This window comes from Nicotiana sylvestris, chromosome 5, assembly GCF_000393655.2.
Source record: "Nicotiana sylvestris chromosome 5, ASM39365v2, whole genome shotgun sequence".
Taxonomy (NCBI): domain Eukaryota; kingdom Viridiplantae; phylum Streptophyta; class Magnoliopsida; order Solanales; family Solanaceae; genus Nicotiana; species Nicotiana sylvestris.
This window is the reverse complement of record NC_091061.1, coordinates 137,740,648-137,746,647: the sequence shown is the minus strand read 5'-3', so window position 1 is coordinate 137,746,647 and position 6,000 is coordinate 137,740,648.

Here is a 6,000-nt window from a genome sequence, read left to right as displayed (position 1 = left end):
TTTTTTATTGGTTTTACACTGCTTCCTTATAGCATGTTGATGTGTTCTTTATGTGATTTCTTATCGCTTAGTCTTCATTTATTATTATTACTCACTGAGTTGGAGTACTCACTTTACTCCCTACACCCTGTGTGCAGATTCAGGCGCTTCTGGTCCTACTTGCGAGGATTGATAGCTTCCAGCAACTTTTCGGAGTCCACTAGGTAGCTGCTCGGCGTTCGCAGCCCAGTGTTTCTCCATCTTATCATTATTCTTTTTCTTGTACTGGATTTTGTAATAGACGATGTAGTCCCTTTTCTGTATTCCTATACTTATGTTAGATGCTCATCACTGGTGACACCCCGATGTCGAGCTGTGTTTGGTTTTCCGCAGTTGTTATATTTCACTATATTATGGAATTTATCATGTTTTATGACTTAATTATGAATTATTATCTGTTAGTTTAATTGGGTGTTGTGTTGGCTGGCCTTGTCTTTAAGAGAGGCGCCATCACGATCGGGTCTGGGTTTAAGGTTGTGACACCAGTCTCACCACGGGCTCAGAATGTCATGAAAATGACCTAGAACAATGATATGATGAATCAATAAATAACTGAGACTGAATATGATATAAAAATACATGATCATGACTGAGTATGGAATATTAAATAAAAACTAGTGAGATGATAGCAAGATACGTCCGCTAAGGGTCCAAACAATACTGGCACAAAGCCTAAACATGATATCTAGCATGATTTACAACTCAACTACTTTATCACATAATGAAAACATAGATATCAACAGGATAGAGTCACTAAACGGTGCCAGGTCATAATTGTCACGGTGCACGCCCGCACTCCCGTCACTTGGCATGTGCGTCACCTCAATACTAATCACATAACACATAGTTCGGGGTTTTGAACCCTAAGAACCATATTTGGAAGCATTACTTACCTCAAACCAAGCAAAATCCTACTCTGTGATGCCTTTGCATCTCAAATCGGCCTCCAAACGTCCTGAATCTAGCCACAAGCAATACAATACGATCAATATAGGCTAAAGGAATCAATTCCATAAGAAAAAATACCAAATTATAGCAAAAATCCAAAATCGACTCAAACCCGGCCCACATCTCGAAATCCGACAAAAATACAAAACCCGAAAGCCCATTCACTCACGAGTCTAACCATACCAAATTTACTTAAATCCGACAAGAAAATCCCCTTCCAAACCTCAAAATTCCATTTCAAAAACTCTTCCACTTTTTCCCCAATTTTTCACCCCAAATCACAATTTAGATGATAAAAATCAAGATATAATCATGGAATTTAACAAAAACCAAGTGAGAAACACTTACTCCAATCAACTCCGCAAAAATCCCTTTAAGAATCTCCCAAATCCGTGATCTCTAGCTCAAAATATGAAAAATGAGCTCAAACCCTCAATTTTAAATTTAATATTGTCTACCCAGATTTCCTTCTTCGCGAACGCAACCGTCCTCTCACGTTCGCGTAGACCAACTTCACTGCCTCTCCAATTTACTCTTCGCGAACGCGACACATGCCTCGCGAACGCAATGCTTTACTAGCTCAAACCTTCGTGAACGCGACCACCACCTCGCAAACGAGTACAACAAGGACCTGGGGTCCTCAACTGCCTCACTCTTCTTCACGAATGAGATCCTGCTTCCACATTCGCAATGCACACGCAGACCACACCTTTGCATTTGCATCCTCCCCTTCGCGAACACAAAGAAAAAAACTCACCACTCAGAAAACTCTATTCGCGAACACGAGGACCCTCTCGCGAACGCGAAAGAGGAAACCAGAAAAATGCAACAGTAGATATCAACAATCTCACCAAGGCTAAAAATGATCTATTAACCACCCGAAACTCACCCGAGACCCTCGGGACATCAACCAAACATACCAACACGTCTCGTAACATCATACGAACTTAGTCGAACCTTCAAATAACTCAAAACAACATCAAAATACCATATTCCACTCGGATTCAAGCCTATAGAACTTCTAAACTTTTGAATTCCACAAATGATGCCGAAACCTACCAAACCACATCCGAATGACCTTAAATTTTGTACACAAGTCAAAAATGACACCAAAAACGTATTCCTTCTTCCGGAAATCTAATCCAACCCCGATATCAAAATTTTCACTACCGACGAAAATTGCCAAAATTCTAACTTTCGCCAATTCAAGCTTAATTCTACCATGAACCTCCAATCACATTCTGGACGCGCTCCTAAATCCAAAATAACCTAACGGAGCTAACAAAACTATAAAAATTCAAATCCGAGGTCGTTTACATATAAGTCAACTTCCGATCAGCTTTTTCAACTTAAGGTTTCAATTAAGAGATTATGCGTCTCAATTCACTCTGAAACCACTTCAAACTCGAACCAACTAACTCGGTATATCATAATATAGCTGAAGAACATAAAAGAAGTAGGAAATAGGGGAACGGGGCTATAGCTCTCGAAACGACCGTCCGGGTCGTTACAAGAGTTGAATCTAGAGATAGTAAAACCCGACTTGAGCATCTATGAATTGTTTTGTGAATTAACCATATGGGTTTGAGAAAGCTAAATTGGCAAACCACTCTATTACCGAGAGATATTATGTGGGTAATTGTGTGTTGATTGCTATATTACGCCCTGACCAACGAAACTCGCTCTAAAGCCTATAACCTGTCAGGCAACCACCTAGGTGGAAGTCATAACCCTAGATCTTTTACAACTTGAAAAACAACACAAAAAAATATCATTCTCTAGTTTTATATTGCAAGCAATAGCTTAATTTAGAAGTAAACAAAAACAACAAATTATGTGGAAGTGCATTATGGACACATTATATTCTTAGTCCAAGTACATACCTAATCACATCGACACTCTTTAAGGAATCGATCCTGACTCCTAGTTGGGTAATTATAGCTGCATCGACCGCTTTGCAACGCCAATTTGAGGTATGAACTTGGGCAACATCAATTTTTGGAGCCGTTGCCAGGGAGCTAAAAATGGATTTAGCTATATATTTGGTTTTGTGTGTGATTTGTTTTTCTTTCCTTTCAGGTTACTAATCTTTTGGTAAAACAATTGTAAGTCATACAATGGCTCTCAAAAACAATGATCCTCTTGGAAACATGCCTTTGGGGGATGACGGGGATGATGACCAAGTTGATGAGGTTCCTCTTTAATATCAAGCAAATAGACAAGGCTGACCTCCTCAAGATAATGTTCCTGTTCCACCCCCACCTCCTCCAAGAGCGGTGGCACATCGGGTGTTACCGAATGAAGGATATGCAAGTGCCATAGTCCTACCCGCATTAGGGTGGAAAATTTTCAAATCACAAATGTTATGCTTACGTTGTTGGAACAATAGGGATTCTTCACCGGGGCTCCGTATCAAAATGCTTACAAGCACTTGAAAGGGTTTGTTGGCACGTGCTGGGGGAGTAAACGTACAAACGTCTCCAAGGATGCTTTAAGATTGAGGCTATTCCATTTCTCTATACGGAGGAAGGCTTTGGATTGGTTGGAGAGGTTGCAAAATCATTCTATCCATACATGGGATGAATTAGCCGAGAAATTCATTTCCAAGTTCTTTTCTCCCGGGCATATGGCAACACTTAGGGATGAGATTCTAGCTTTCAAACAAGAGCCCAATGAGCCTTTTCATGAGATATGGCAGAGGTACCGTACTATGGTGAAAGAGTGTCAGAACAATAACATGACAGAGGCTATGATTCAACAAACTTTCTATAGGGGGATCAATACTACCAATCAATGCATGGTAAAGATAATGTTCCTGTTCCACCCCCACCTCTTCCAAGAGCGGCGGCACATCGGGTGTTACAAAATGAAAGCTATGCAAGTGCCATAGTCCTACCCCGCATTAGGGTGGAAAATTTTCAAATCACAAATGTTATGCTTATGTTGTTGGAACAACGGGGATTCTTCACCGGGGCTCCGTATCAAAATGCGTACAAGCACTTGAAAGGGTTTATTGACACATGCTGAGGGAGTAGACATAAAAGCGTCTCCAAGGATGCGACCACCACCTCGCGAACGAGTACAACAAGGACCTGGGGTCCTCAACTGCCTCACTCTTCTTCACGAATGTGATCCTGCTCCCGCATTCGCAATGCACACACAGACTACACCTTTGCATTCGCATCCTCCCTTTCACGAACACAAAGAAAAAAACTCACCACTCAGAAAACTCTCTTCGCGAACGCGAGGACCCTCTCGCGAACACGAAAGAGGAAACCAGAAAAATGCAACAGTAGATATCAACAATCTCACCAAGGCTAAAAATGATCTATTAACCACCTGAAACCCTCGGGACATCAACCAAACATACCAACATGTCCCGTAATATCATACGAACTTAGTCGAACCTTCGAATAACCCAAAACAACATCAAAATACCATATTGCACTCGGATTCAAGCCTATAGAACTTCTAAACTTTCGAATTTCACAAATGATGCCGAAACCTATCAAACCACATCCGAATGACCTCAAATTTTGTACACAAGTCAAAAATGACACCAAAAACGTATTCCTACTTCCGGAAATCCAATCCAACCCCGATATCAAAATTTTCACTACCTGCGAAAATTGCCAAAATTCTAACTTTTGCCAATTCAGGCTTAATTCTACCACGAATCTCCAAATCACATTCTGGACGCGCTCCTAAATCCAAAATCACCTAACGGAGCTAACAAAACTATAAAAATTCGAATCCGAGGTCGTTTATATATAAGTCAACTTTCGATCAGCTTTTTCAACTTAAGCTTTCAATTAAGAGATTATATGTCTCAATTCACTCTGAAACCACTTCGAACCCGAACCAACTTACTCGGTATATCATAATATAGCTGAAGAGCATAAAAGAAGTAGGAAATGGGGGAACGGGGCTATAGCTCTCGAATTCTACCGTCCGGGTCGTTACAAGAGTTGAATCTAGAGATAGTAAAACCCGACTTGATTATCTATGAATTGTTTTGTGAATTACCCATATGGGTTTGAGAAAGATAAATTGGCAAACCACTCTATTATCGAGAGGTATTATGTGGGTAATTGTGCGTTGATTGCTATATTACACCCCGACCAACGAAACTCGCTCTAAAGCCTATAACCTGTCAGGCAACCACCTAGGTGGAAGTGCATTATGGACACATTATACGCTTAGTCCAAGTACATACCTAATAACATCGACACTCTTTAAGGAATCGATCCTGACTCCTAGTTGGGTAATTATAGCTGCATGGACTGCTTTGCAACGCCAATTTGAGGTATGAACTTGGGCAACATCAATTATTGGAGTCGTTGCCAGGGAGCTAAAAATGGATTTAGTTATATATTTGGTTTTGTGTGTGATTTGTTTTTCTTTCCTTCCAGGTTACTAATCTTTTGGTGAAACAATTGTAGGTCATACAATGGCTCTCAAAAACAATGATCCTCTTGGAAACATGCCTTTGGGGGATGACGGGGATGATGACCAAGTTGATGAGGTTCCTCTTTAATATCAAGCAAATAGACGAGGCTGACCTCCTCAAGATAATGTTCATGTTCCACCCCAACCTCCTCCAAGAGCGGCGGCACATCGGGTGTTACCGAATGAAGGATATGCAAGTGCCATAGTCCTACCCGCATTAGGGTGGAAAATTTTCAAATCACAAATGTTATGCTTACGTTGTTGGAACAATGGGGATTCTTCACCGGGGCTCCGTATCAAAATGCGTACAAGCACTTTAAGGGTTTGTTGACACTTGCTGGGGGAGTAAACATACAAACGTCTCCAAAGATGCTTTAAGATTGAGGCTATTCCCTTTCTCTCTACGGGGGAAGGCTTTGGATTGGTTGGAGAGGTTGCAAAATCATTCTATACATACATGGGATGAATTGGCCGAGAAATTCATTTCCAAGTTCTTTTCTCCTGGGCATATGGAAACACTTAGGGATGAGATTCTAGCTTTCAAACAAGAGCCCAATGAGCCTT